At 40.5% G+C, this 14,514-nt stretch overlaps 1 protein-coding gene across 1 annotated transcript in view; it reads right to left on the bottom strand.

The window, feature by feature from the left end:
- LOC102572122 (sodium channel protein type 1 subunit alpha) overlaps positions 1 to 13,048 on the bottom strand; it is a 177,411-nt gene extending 164,363 nt beyond the window's left edge. The window contains exon 1 of the mRNA XM_019480413.2: positions 12,966 to 13,048. The gene's annotated coding sequence lies outside the window, so the exon portion shown is untranslated. The remainder of the gene's footprint in view (positions 1 to 12,965) is intronic.
- Between the last annotated feature and the right edge of the window lie 1,466 nt (positions 13,049 to 14,514).

Raw genomic sequence — 14,514 nt, 5'->3', positions numbered from 1 at the left:
TCCAAATAATCGTTCATGTGTAGGGTAAGACCTAACAATCTGTTCAGGAATAAAAATAATATTTTATTTTCCAAACAGAATGCAAGTATTCTTGCTGAAATTCATTATGCTTGTACTTCCAAAATATGAAATCTAATGGAGATAGTGACAGTATAGAACACAAGAAAGTTTCTGAATGAGGCGCTCACCAGAATAGACTTCTTACAAGACAAACCTCATACAAATGCCTCTGCTATAAAATAAAGGTAGAAAAAGGAAAAATGAATCAGTCCCATGAAAAAGGGGATTTGAATGGCAAGACTCAGAATGACACCATATTGCATCTTGAGAAATGCATTTGACAGGGAGAGTAGTTAAAGTTAGTAGCAGAAAAATGAGAGTTTATAAGGTTTTGTTTAGTTTTACTGTCCAGTGTTTTGAGAAGTACAGCGATCCATCTGAGTGTTACACATTTCACAGATCCATTGCTACCTCGAATCAGACACCAACTTTAGCCTTAAGGACTAGTTATCCATCCTAACCTAGCAATGCTAAACCTGACAGCTTGGCATATGGGGGAGGGGGGGGAAGGGGTGGAGGAGGAGGAGGACCAGCAATCAAACCTAAGGATTGCTGAAACCAAGTGAAACTTATGGTAGTCAGTCCCCTCAAAATTCATCTCTGTAAAATATACTGGATCTGTTTCACCTGAACCAGGTACCTTATATTCATGATATACCTAAATATTGTGGGGTTTGTCCTCTTAAGATCTCTAAGGCTCCATCTATGTTACATTTAAAGTGTGATTAACCAGTTAATCACACCTTAAGTGGTCACCCAGTCATATGTTCATTGAATTGATGTTGTGATAAAAAGAGGAATAAGCTACAAAGTTCTTAAGCATTTTGTGGAATAAAACTTTGCAGCTGCTTCCTATTCTGCTGTTAGTTGAACATGTGACCATGGATACCTATGGCTGGGAGCCTTCATCAGCTGATCAGAGCTCCCAGCTGAAGAGGCCCATGTGCCTGGGAGTTCCCAGCTGAGAGGGCTCCCAGTCATGGGGGAGGAGGGGGGCAAGCATCAACATGGCTGGGAAGCCACAGTTGCTGAAATATCCCAGTCCTGGAGCACCCCATACATCCCTGCAGGCAGGAGATCACAATAGCTCCAGTATCCCAGCCACACGGGGGTGTGAAGCCTCCCTCGCAACTGGGAAAGTGCAGCAATTAGGGTCTCCCTGCTGCAGGGACTCCTGGAGTGCCCTCATGACTGGGAGCCTCAGTCAGCTGCTGGGGCTCACAGCCACAGGAACACATGGTGTTCTCCCTCCACTGAGAGCCCTGACAGGTGACCTGGCCTCCCCTGCACGGGCAAGAAGCAAGTGGGGGGCAGGGGGGGAGGCTTGCTTCTTGCCCGTGCAGGGGAGGTCCAGGATTGGGCACGCCCTGCACCAGCAGTAAGGCACAATGGGATCTAATGCACAATCCACATAATTGTGACTCCTGCAATGCATGTGTGGTATGTCAGGAGGTATGATTGTGTGGATCATTCATTAGGTCCCATTACACCTTTACCTACACACCTTAGAGGGACCCTAAGATATTCCCTAATTATTGCAATGCACTTTTATTTGGCCTTACAAATAATGCAATCCTGCCAGTCATATCAATTTAGAATGCTGCTATAAAAATCATTTTCTACTTAACCACATCCCCACCCTCTTTGAATCCATCTATGGGCTTCCCCATTTTTATTGCATCAAACAGAATATGTTTGTCTTTGCTTCCAAAGCTCTTTGTGGCCTATCTCAGCCCTACCTTTATAGTAGCAAGGAACCATTTCCCACCTCTAGTCTGCTCAGGGTGCTAGCTTCCATTGCTTGCTTGTTAGATTTTCAAACGAGCAATTTAATGCTTTCTTCTAAAAGCTAGCCCTCATGTTTGGAAAGATGTCTGCAATGCCATCTCATTATCCTCCTTACTCAGAACTTTCCCTTTCCAATTTGTACATAGTGGTCTGCAACTTGAGATGCACTCAGATTAAAAATAGTATTTTTTAGATGCTTTTAACTTAGGATATTCAGTTTAGAATTAAAAACTGGCAGTAGACTTATATGACAAGAAAGTGGTAACATTAAGTCCCTAAAACTTCTGGAAGTGAAAATAATCCTAAAAAGGAAGTCCAGTCTTGTACTTTGAAAATAAATATATAAATCAAATCAGTTAAACACCATGAGAAAGTGTCTTTGTATTTTCTATCCCTAAATTTAGCTACTGATAATTATCATGTTAGGAGAGCTATGTGAATTAGAAGCATTTATCCAGGTAAAAGCAAAATTCAATATTTCATAAAGGGAAGGTAATTTCTTACAGCATTGAATTCTCCCTTAAATGCAGTTTTACTATTTATGACATAATTATCTCATTTTGTATTATCTCCTTTCATATAAAATAAAACAAATGATTTTTACTTGATTTCAGGAATTTATCTGAAGAAATCAGAAAGAAATAAGCCAACTTTTCTTAAAGTGCTGAGCTCTCAGGATTTCACCCTGAAGTCAGTGGGAGCTGGTTACTCAGCATTTTTGAAAATTAAGTAATTTATTCATGTGCCTAAAACATGGAACTATGAACCTAATTCTAGGCTTCTATTTTTCACAATCTTGGCCTTATCCCTAGAATCCTCATCTGCAGGAGACTGCTGTTTGCTAAGAAAGAGAGATACTTTGCCAAAAGTATAAAATTGAAAGATCTACCTTTTCAATGCATATGTTGATTGTTTCATGTTTTTCCCATATTTATCTGGAGCTCATTGATAGCCACTACCCAGGGTCAAGATTATGAGATATACAGTGACAAGATGGGGAGAGTATTTTATTAGATGATAATTTGCTTTCTTCTATTAGCATGTCTGGTAATTCATCATTTGATGAGTATGTATTTCAGTTTCTCCCAGTAGAGCTATTAAATTTTATTTAATCCTAGTCCACGTTTAGTCAACTTTACAGCTGTGTAGAAACTTGTCTCAAGGGAAAAGCAGATGGGCCAGTCTGTGATCATTGCCCATGACTGACAGTATTAAAGAGAGAGACTATATTCTCTGAACAAGCTCATCCCAGAAATCAGAATTACCAGACATAGCATCAAAGGGCACCTATACATGTGTAGTGAGGCTGCTTCAACACACTGTAATTATAGCACGTCAGAGCAGACTCAATTAATTGAGTCTGCTGGAGTGTGGTAATTACCACGATGCAGTAGATTCCAGTGTCATGTGTATCAGCATCCCCGTGCTGAAAAATGGTGGTGAGGGTGCTTTAATTCAAGCTTGTTCAATGAGCTTTAGTTAAAGCACCCCCACTGCCATTTTTCAGCATGGGGTTGCTGATACATGTGATGCTCTGGGCACTTTAATTAGAGCAGCTATTGGAACTGTTCCAATTAAAGTATCCCCCCCCCCATTCCTGGGCTAACAAAAGAAGCTATACATAAACCAGTTTAGGTGATCATAAACTGGTTTAAACCAGTAACAGAACAGAAGCTCAGTGCACATAAACCAGTTTCAAAATGGCTGAAACTGGATTAAGATAGACCTGATTGAATATAGTAACAGACTTAACTGATTTAGGTCAAACCAGTTTATGAAACTTCTGTCCCAGACCCCTTCCTGGTTCAAGTTAAATCACAGTCCCCCAGCATCCCACCATGCTTTGCAGCCCTGGGCTGGGCTGGGCTGGGCTGGGCTGGGCTGTCTGCTCCAGAAAGCAGGGATGGTCCAGTCCCTCTGCTCCCCAGCTGGAGCAGTGAGGGCTGGGTGACAAGAGCTGAGGGGAGCAAGCCCAGCTGGGGATTCAACCAAGTCTGCAGGGGGAGGGAGGACTGGGATGTGGAGCCAGGAAGTGGGGTTAAACACCCCTTCCACTTCCCTTGCTCAAACTTACTGCTGGTTGTAACTGTGGACTACAAATCCCAGAAGCACCTGGAAGCAGGAAGAGGAAGTGATGAGCAACCCTGTAGAGTCCTGCTGCTGGAATTCGGGACTGCAAATCCCAAGACCTCATGGGCAGCAGGAAGAAGAAGCAAACACAGTCAGAGAGCTGTGCTCTAGTGCACCCTGGCTTCTGGCCTGAGCCACTACAGGCATTTGGCTGCATTTCTTGAATCAAAGGTAAATGTCTGTTCACTTTTATTTCAATTTAATCTGTGCAGTTTAGATTAACCTGCAAAGACTGAATTGATTCAGCCTCCGGCTTTTTGACTGTCTATACCTAGCCCTGGAGCACATCTACAAATGCCCAAAGAGATTGTAGACTGCAGCTCAGGAACTCCAATAGCAGAGATGCAGGGTGCTCTGCTTGAAAAAACTTAAAGAGGACTTACCACTGTACAGCAGCACAGTGAATCTTACAAAGCACTAAGTTCACTGTTGCATCTCAGAATCTTTTGCAGGTGGCAGAGAGGAAGTAGTAATGAAACTGAGAAGGAACACATCCATTTTGCCCCGCTATGCTCTACTCTGTGTGCAAATGCAGATAAGGTATAAGGGCATGGGTGGATTTAGGATTTTGAAAAGTGGGGTGCAAATGGTGTGGCACCTCATTACATATAACACAACACTTCTTTCTTCAATTAAAGTGAAACTAGATGCTTTACCAATACACTAGGAGCTAGAATGAAATTATTCAGCTTAAACTCAAATAAAATACAAATACTACTATTGGAGTGTACAATAAATTGCTAGATTATACATAGCATTTAAAAGCACACAAACTAGACAAAAATAGTCAAAAGATATTGTGTCCTGTAGTCATTATAGTTAAATGTACATCCCTAAGGACCTACCATATTCAAAGTGGGAGTGGAGTGCACAGCAGCTCCTTTAATCCTGCAGGTTCCCCTGTGCACGCACCACCATTGATTGGCAGGGGGGCTGCTCGCTGATTGCACCTGATTGCCAGGGAGGCAAAAACCAGTTTTAAATATTTTGTCAAATGATCCTAGGACCACCTGGGCACATTTTCCTTAACAAATTCCCTGTTATTGCAGGAGCCAAGGACATCAATGTCTTTGTCTCTGTTCCTCTCTTCTTGTAGCAAATTTCTTGAGGGATTTTTTTATACTGAATTGCCTAAAATTATTGTGGAGCTTTGAGGGATGCTTTGTATAGGAGGGGTTGGAGTGGATGATCCCATTTAACTTTATGGAATAAACATATATTATATGGTTGACTGAAACCAGTGGGTAGTGTATTTGATGGTTGGGATGGTCTCTTTACTTCTATGTTCCTATGTTCCACCATTCTCAAGAATCAATTTCAATATTAAAATAGATTTTAAATAAAAGCAGTTCTCTTCACTGGACTCTAATTTAGAGTGGACTTAGTACAATTATGTAACACATACTATTATTGTCCTACAAATGTTAAAAGTAGTGGACTACTGCTTATTTCATGCTTAGTTTAACTTCCTATGTGAAGCAGATCTCTCTGCGGGAATCTGTTGGCATATATATACACCTTTTTTTTTTCCAGTGATGCTCTGGAGATCTGCCACTTTGGAGCAGACTCAATTAATCGAGTCTGCTCTGCATGCAAGCTAAGCTGACCTGCACTGCACCACGTGCAGCTGTATAATTGGTGAAATACATGTCAGTACACAGAAAATGGCGATGGTGCACTTTTGAACTAAAGTACCTCCGAGGTGTGTTAGTTGTAAAGCGCACTGTGACCATTTTCTCAGTACTGATGTGCATTTTGCCTTCAAAACGCCCGGAGCTGCAACTCATGGCTACGTAAAAGTACCTTGTGTGGCTTTTGAATCTAGGGCTGTGCGCGGCTTTGGACAGAGCTTCGGATCCGGAGAAGCTTTGGATGTTTTGGGTCCAAAGCAGCACATTCAGGTCAAAGCACTGGCCTCGTTAGGCTTCCCGAAGCGGTTCGGAGCTTCCGAAGAGCTTCGGAGCTGCCTCAGAGCCGCCTCCGAGATCCGGCCATAGGGTATAATGGGGAAACAATAAAATATCTATAACTTTGTTGTTTTTTGTCTAATTTGGATGAAATTTTCAGGGGTAGGAGACTCTGCAGAGAGGATGAAACCTGCCAAGGTTCAAGAAGATCAGTGCAGGGGTTTGGGGGGAACTGTGCCCCAAATTCTTGAAAGCAAAACTGTCATGTCTATGTGTTACATTATGGGGGGGTCGGTCAAAACTGCAGGAGTGGTAGGTCTTACTGAGGCCACAAAGCCTGCCAAGTTTCAAGAATATCGGTGCAGGGGTTTGGGGGGAACTGCCCCTCAAGCTGGGGACAAACAAAATTCCTGCCATGGGTGTTTGTGGGACTGACTGTCTGGCATGGGGCGGGGAGGGGAGACACTACTGCAGGCCTGGCTGCTAAGCTGCTGTTACCAGTTACCAATCAATCAATCAATCATGATTCACTCAGGGACCAGCTCAATACACAGGACTTAGCTACTACATAACAACTTAACAAGCATCAATTAGCACCTACAAAACCAGGCTAGGGAGAGGAAAGAATCAATACAGACAATCACCTGCCCCAAAACTGACACAGTCCTGGCATGAGTTTTATTTGTCAGCAGCTAGGGGTGCAGGGCCCCAGGACCCCCCTACACCAATCTCCTCAACAGCTGGCAGGCTTCATGGCCACATCAAGGGCCACCATCCCTGCAGCTGTCACCCTGCTGTGCCTTAACATTCACAGTGTCACCCATGGCACAAGTTTTGCTTGTCCATAGCTTGAGGGGCAGTTCCTCCCAAAGCCCTGCACCGATCTTCTTGAAACTTGGTAAGCTTTGTGGCCTTAGTAAGTGCTACCATCCCTGCAGTTTTGACCCCCCCCCCCCCCCGTAGTGTAACATACAGTCGTGACATGAGTTTGGCTTTCAAGAATTTAGGGTACAGTTCCCTCCAAACCTCTGCACCAATCTTCTTGAAGCCTGGCAGGCTTTGTGCTCTCAGCAGAGGCTACCATCCCTGCAAGTTTCATCTAAATCAGATAAAAACCAACAAAGTTATAGATATTTCATTGATTCCCCATTATATCCTACGGCTGGATCTCCAAGGCGGCTCCAAAGCTTCTGAGCCACTTCAGCCAGATTGAGGTGGAAACCTGGTCCGGAGCTCTGGATCAGATCATGGCCATCTGAAGCGGCTGGATCTGAAGCAGATCGGATCACTGCTGACTCGCACAGGCCTATTTGAATCATCATTTTTCATCTTGTTTATTTTGTGCTTGTGTTAAATGATAAAGTCTGAGGTATGTCAGAACTCATGAAGGATCTCAAAGGTTTAATAAAGTTGTATATTTAATAATTCTACTCATACTGTACAACACAGATTTCTTATAGAAGAGAATCTTCACAGCCTGTTTCCAGCTTATTCTGTGCACTTAGGATCAGGTATTCCAAAGTACTGTATACACGTACCTAAAGATGCATATCATATTTAATGGACTTTACAAAAATCTGAATGTAACAAGAGCGAGGCAGCTAGGCAACCTATTGTGTACCTGTCTACAGCTTTGCCTACATTTAAGACCCCATTCTCAAACTGGCCTTGGTCTATGTAGGAAAAGCCAGTACACAAAGCTGCACCCTTAAATGTATATAGTATTCCTGCATTTGTTTATCTGTGCATGTGAACAACCAGTTAGTTTTCTAACTTGCAGTCTGCATTCTTGTTTAGTTAGTTTGCAGGCACATTTGTAGATCTGTTTGCATAAGAAATGAAATAAGGGCATATGTTGATTTTGATCTGATTGTCTATATTGCGTTTTATACTAATCAGCTAAAAAAACATTGCTTTTTAATGATATTTTGCATGGCTTCGTAGACCAACCCATTACATGACAAAACATGTGACAATTTAATTTGTTATGAAAAATTCTATAGAAGAGCCAAATATTTTACAGAAGTGCCAAACATGGTTAAGAATGTTCCTTTGAAATGTCTAACATAGGATGTTGCTCTACCAGGAATAATAGGAAAAAATCTAATGCTGTTAATGCAAATTGTTAATTTGTTTTCATTACTTTACCTCCTGTAGAAACTTCCTTTGTTCTTTCAAATGATTTTTTTATGTTAGTGTCTTGCAGAATTTCCATGAAAATTTCCAGTCTATGTAGAAAAATCTACCTGCTTACTCTTAAAATAATGAAGCTATTGGCAATCCTAATTAATTTTTTATTTGCCCATTATTAATTTGGAACTGTAGTATTGGTAGGAATTTGTTTCAAAATGATATTAGGACTTGAAAACTTTGCCTATTTATGATAACATGCAACTCTATAAACTTCTGGCTTTACCAATCAGTCAGTAAAAAATAAACACAATTTGAAACTAAGACAAACCTACATTGAAGGTAAGTTCTAAATATATCCAATCTACCATTCAGAGGTATATATAATAAACATTTAAGAAAAAAAAATCTGAAAATCTCTTATGTAAGCTCTCAGTGAAGTATTTTTAATGTAGCAGTTAAGAAGATATAGACAGTTCTCTATTACTATGTCTATTACCATGTATTTCAGACAGCATACACTTTTTGATCTTCCTTTTCTGAAAATAAAATTTTCAGATTGAATTTCCTTCCTGCCAAAAATGCTTTATATTGAAATCTGGCTCTTCTGCATCCACTTCTGTTTAATCATCTTCTGAATTATCCTAGTTTTCAGTAAAAAAGACATATTGCACAAGGAAGTCTAATTAAATCTACCATGGATCCTTGACACTGAGCTAAAATTGAGCTGACTTATCATAAGTCTTTTTTTTTAAATCTCTTTATTCATGTACTTGCTATCCTGATTCTATAAGACCTGAATGATCTAAGAGAATTATTAAGAAATTAGCTAATATTTGGAAAATAAGTTTCTAGCCATTTCTAAATTTAGAGTGGTACAACACACACATACACACACACACACAAGGTATAACATCCCAAAGAAATGTGATGGAATAATTTATTGAGTACTTTGAGAAATTCCAATTCATATAGCTTTTAGGCATTTCATGAGTTCTGATTTATATATTTTTCTATAGGTGTCAAAGGTAATGCATATCTATTATTACTCTATAGGAGAATTTTGAGAATTAGTTAATATAAGTATGATCATTTAGAACAGGGGACTTCAACCTTTTTGCATCAGTGTATCCCTGGCGGCCAGACATGGAGCAGGTTACCCCTGGTGGCTGAACTGGAAGTGGGAGGGGTGGGAGTAGCACGCAGCTGAACATGTGAGCCTCCCCCGCCCCCCACATCTGGCTGGGTGGGTGGTGCCTGCACAGCAGCGTGGCATGATGCAAGTCAATGCTCCATCCCCACCTGCCCATGTGTACCCCTTAGGGCCTTCTCACATACCCCTGGTTGGCAACCCCTGATTTAGAATAAACAGTGCTATAAGAACTTATTTTTAATATATTGTACTGTAATATTTCCCTTCCACTTCCATTTCCAGATCTACTAAAGGAACCCCTTCTTAAAACTTTATCTGTGTCAACTTATCCTGAAAGGTTGCAACCTTCTTCTAGACTCTATGTTCAAATGTAAATTTATGATAATTTGAGAAAATGTGGCTAGACTGTTAAAAGTAGTAAAGGAAATCAAACATCTTACTCTGAATCAAACACTGTAAAACAGGGACTAAGTAGAAATAAGTAGAAAATTGTATCCAAGGAGGAATGAGGGAATTCAAGTGCTGCTTGTGAGTAAATCTGGAATATTCCCAAACTCATTGGTTTAAAATGCACTTTTTAAAAGAAAAACTTCTGGAAGCTTCCCTAAGATAACTTTTTTTACTTAGAAAGTCACACTGTTGGAACTTAGGTTGAGTTGTCTCTGACCAACACCAATATAAAAAATCAGTCTGAGAGAGTCACAAGAACCTCTGGATATCCTCTTAAAGTACTCTATCTGATCTTGATATTCATGCAGTATTTGTTGGTTTTTATAACAACTAATATAAATAACAAAAACATCTGTTGGAAGCAAAGAAAGAGGCTATAGAGAGACCAGCAACAGAAGGACTAGAGTTTGAATCAAAGTTTATAAAGAAACAAAGGGGTGTCAAACCCTTCTGGCCTTGTGGGCTGGATGACTGGTGCTGGGCCAGTCCATGGGCTAGATCAGGAACCCAAGGAATGCACCCCGTGCCCTTGCACCCCACGTGCCAGAACCAGTGCATGGACCCCTCCCACCCCCAACCTGTTCTGAGACCATGCCATGTGGTGGGGGGCAGGAGGTACATGTGTGGTAGGCTGGCATGGGCTTCAGCTGGTCCAGGATCTGTCTTGCATGTGGCACCCTTCCCCCACCACACCCAGTATGGGAATGTGCTGTACTCTGTGTGTGGAGGAAGCCACTACATGCAACACTGATCCTTGACTGAATGGGGTGGCACCATGGACAACATGGAACCCCAGCTCTGCATGCGGGCCTGGTCCAGCAGTGTGTGGGTCACAGCAAAGCGGGCCAGACAGTAGGGCTCTGGGCCCTATCTTTGATACTCGTGTCCTAGAGGGGGAGAGAGAGATTTTGGAGTAAACAATAAAGCTTGAACACAGAAACTGAGGTAGAAATTGGTTTTCTGCTTCCAACCAAACTAAAGAAGTAAAATGTAATGAAATACATAAATATGGAGAAGAATGGGACCATTGTCATAAATGAGAGGAGGATGTGTGGTAAGGTGATGAGAACCTAGGAGAAGAAAAAATAAGACTTTCTGCTGGCAGAAAATGAGGAAGCAGAGAATGAGGGGAGCTTTGAAGATAGGACAGTGTTTGGATATTACCTTGCCGGGGGGGTGGGGGGGGCGGGGGGATAAGCAAAGATATTAGTTGAGAATATCTTATCTAAGTGCAAGAGGCAAGGATTTTTGTGGGTAGAAAATATTATTGATGGAGCAGAGTAGCATAGTATGAAGGTGTAAAAGGAAGCTTGGAACCATAGATATTTGAAATGCTGAATTTCTGAATTGGGAGCATGGACATCTTGTAGAGATAATGAAATACCCAGAAGGCAACAAGGAAGTCTGAAAATGCAGAAAGTGTATATAAAGGTCATGAATAAAGCCAGGACCTGGGTGTGGTAGATATGGGAATGGCAGAAGATAACAGTACGGAAGTACTGGTAAGGAGAAGACAGGGCATAGAAGCAGAGTGTATGGATGCTTGCCCAACTGGAAGAATAAGAAAAGGGTAATGGGAACAAGTAGGAGGGTAATAATGACCTAAAAGCAAACCAAGTAAAATGAAAATGAGGTCTTACAGACGGCTCTCAAATGAAAGAAAGTGAAGATCAGGAAGCAGAGCCACCTACAGAAAACTGCATAATTTAGATCATTTCCACCTTGGACTGTGTGTACATAACCCAAGACTGCTCAAGCCCAAAAGGGAGTCAGCCACCCCAAGTTTCAGCTCTGCAGATTAAGGTAAGCAAAGAAAATAAACATGGATCATGCAACAAACTGTAACATTAGAGTTCAGTTTAGTATTGGACTAAATCAAATCAAATACTAAAATTGTCCATTTATACAGCACATTCTATCATGTTTCCCATTCTGCCCATGATTTATTGATTTCAATGAAAATTCCAGATATGGAAAGATGGTATGATGAGTTATAATGTGGGTGGCCTCAATGATTCATTAGTCAGGCATGTTTAAATGATGACAAATTAATTTAAAAGTCACATTCAAATGTATTTGGGGACTCTGTATTTTAAAATCACCTCAACTTTTAAACAAAAATACTTAGTCACTACATCCTTTCATGTTCCCAGTTATTTCAGTAGTTTACATTAAGTTCTGAAACTTTAACCCAAACATGAATCCATGTAATATAAAACAGTAAGCTACAGCAAGCTATAGAAAACTAGTTTCATGCCAGAGTGATACTATAGTAAATCTCTTTCTTGCTACTTTTGTGTCTTACGATGTCGATGGATCCATTCACTGTGTATCCAGCCCATGAAGCCATTTTGCCTATTTCCAGCGGAGACCAAGGATTTGGGGATGGGACCTATTGTTGAATTCCCAGTGATGGAGCCCTGATGGGCATGTGTGTCAGTGGCAGTGGGTGAGCAACAGGTGTGTTAACCCCCACACCACTTCTTGCCCCATCACCATCACTGCTGGGTCCAGCTCCAGCCTGAGAGGCACTTTGCAGCCTGCATCAGGCCTGTAAAGAGCCTCATGGTCCAGATCTAGCCCAAGGGTGCAGGTGAGTTTGAAGTATATCATTCTCATTAAATTATATTAGTCAACCATTAGCCTCTTCAAATACAGATACTATACATATTTTTATTGTTTTCCTGGAGTTTCCAGAGAAAGATGTGAATTTGACCTCAGTAGGAATTTTCCTCCCTCCCAGATACTGCCTTCACAATAATGTGAATTAACTATGAATTGCAAAACTAGTACCTACATGATAAAGTGAGAGCATTCAAAGTTAAGGTTTATCCATCTGTCTTCGACCTCCTCACATCCAAATATTGCAGCAAGTGTTGAAGATAAGCTTATCTGCTGGTGTCAAAGTAAAGAATCACACAGCCTAGGCACAACCGAATAAACTAAAAGTATAACAGTAACTTTTCCCATTTTTGTCCATTTTGCATTAAGTTCTGAATGTTAAATTTAATGCAGTTTTTCTTTTGTAGTAAATATACTGATCACTCAGTTATATGCCAAACTGAAGATCAATATGAAAAGCAGGCACGCTTCTAGAGTGTGATAATAATATCAGTTTGCATAGCTCAGGAGTTTGACATCACAGATATGAAACAAGTACTTCTGGAAACAAATACACAATGATGGCTTTAAAACACAGTCCAGCATTCAAATCAAAATGGCAGTTCAATTTGAAATACTGCAGAGGGAGCAACAAAAACTTTTTGCAAAAGAATGGTGTGGGGAGAGGGGGGAAGAATCCAAATCCAAACGATGTGTGTTGGATGCGAATCTTTGTATGCACATACCTCAGACAAGTGGCAGAGGAGTAATCCATTTTAGAAAAGACGCTGAAACAGCTTGATGTCCACCTGGCAAATTTCTTGTGCTGTTTAAAAAAGCAAGACGGTTCAGATTATGAACCGAGTCATATCTGCAGTATTACCACTAGTGCTGATCTCTATGTAAGTAAAAGCAAGGCTTGCCTGCTGTGTATACAGTTAGATTTTCACTGTCAGGAAGGAAAAAAGGCAGCAAGCCCTGCACCAAAATCTTGGGTAAGGCATTTGGCCTGGAACACAGCCTCTGTTTGAAAAGTGTAGGATTAGCTGTATACCTCTGCAACTCTAGGCTTTGTAACCTTACTGCCTTCTTACTGTGCTTAATATTATGTTCCAGTTTGTGCTTCGCTCTAAGGAACAATATGACCCTTATTAGATAGTTATCACTCCTAAATGATGGTTACAGAAATAAATTCCTTGAATTTAATAATAGGCAAACAATTATAAGAGCTGGCAAACATCCAAAAAAATATAAGGCCAATGAAATCAATCTTGTAACAGAACCCTGTGTTGCTAAACAGACCTGACTGACTGCAGCTTGTGAAAGGTTTTAAAAATCCAAAATTGGATCTCCTGTCTTAGCCCACACTTAGTATAAACTACAAAGCAAGCATTCTCATTTGATTGAATAAAAAAACCATTGATACCGATACAAATGAACTAAGTTCTATGATTAAATGTCCTGTTGACTTACCTGATACACCAGGCATTTCAAATATACTATGAGAAAGAAAGCATCAGAGATGGTGATAATGAAATGCTGTCTAATAAACTTGTTCAGGATTTCTAGCTTAAAAAAATGCCAAGTATTTACAATTGCTGCATTCTCACTGGGGAGGGGGGGAAAGAGAGAGAGAAACCTCTGCAGTATCCTTTCTGCTTCATCCTCGGCTTCCTGTTCTGAGGCTCACTCTATGGTACCTAATACAAATCAGCAAATAGCTTGCAAAAAAAAGGCAGATAGGGGGAGGGGGGAGAAAAAAAGACAGCCATCACCTTACAAGACAGCTCCATCTACTGGCAAAAAGAATGAATCAGTGGTAACCAGTATTTTTTTTTTTTTTTTTATAGCTCCTCTGGTCATAATAGCATTTTTAACAAGTTTGTGCAAATTTATTTTGTAGAGTCGTATTCTTTCTCAGAAGAAACCAAGGACAAGGACTAAAAAAGTTATTTTAAAAAACTTAAACAAAATATCCAGAAAAGTGCCGTTGTTGTTTTCATTTCATTTTTAAGTATTTAACCATTTACTTCTGAAACATAAGCACAAGAATACAACTCAGTTCTTCTTGGAATAAATGATCTTTTTATGCCAAAGTCCGTGTATTGTGATTTATTATGATGACACAAGAAGGTTGTCCAAAACTGGTCGCTTGCATTTCACAACTGACTACCTTTTTATCACCATCTTATTTTATAACTCATTACAGCATATTAATGGTAGATTTACCATTGTGTAGGATAGGATCAATTAAAAAAACCTTAATGTGCCAGCATGATATGATATCATATCCAT

Source organism: Alligator mississippiensis, chromosome 4 (genome assembly GCF_030867095.1).
Source record: "Alligator mississippiensis isolate rAllMis1 chromosome 4, rAllMis1, whole genome shotgun sequence".
Classification (NCBI taxonomy): domain Eukaryota; kingdom Metazoa; phylum Chordata; order Crocodylia; family Alligatoridae; genus Alligator; species Alligator mississippiensis.
Note: the sequence above shows the minus strand (reverse complement) of the source record. Positions and strands in the feature narration are given on the sequence as shown.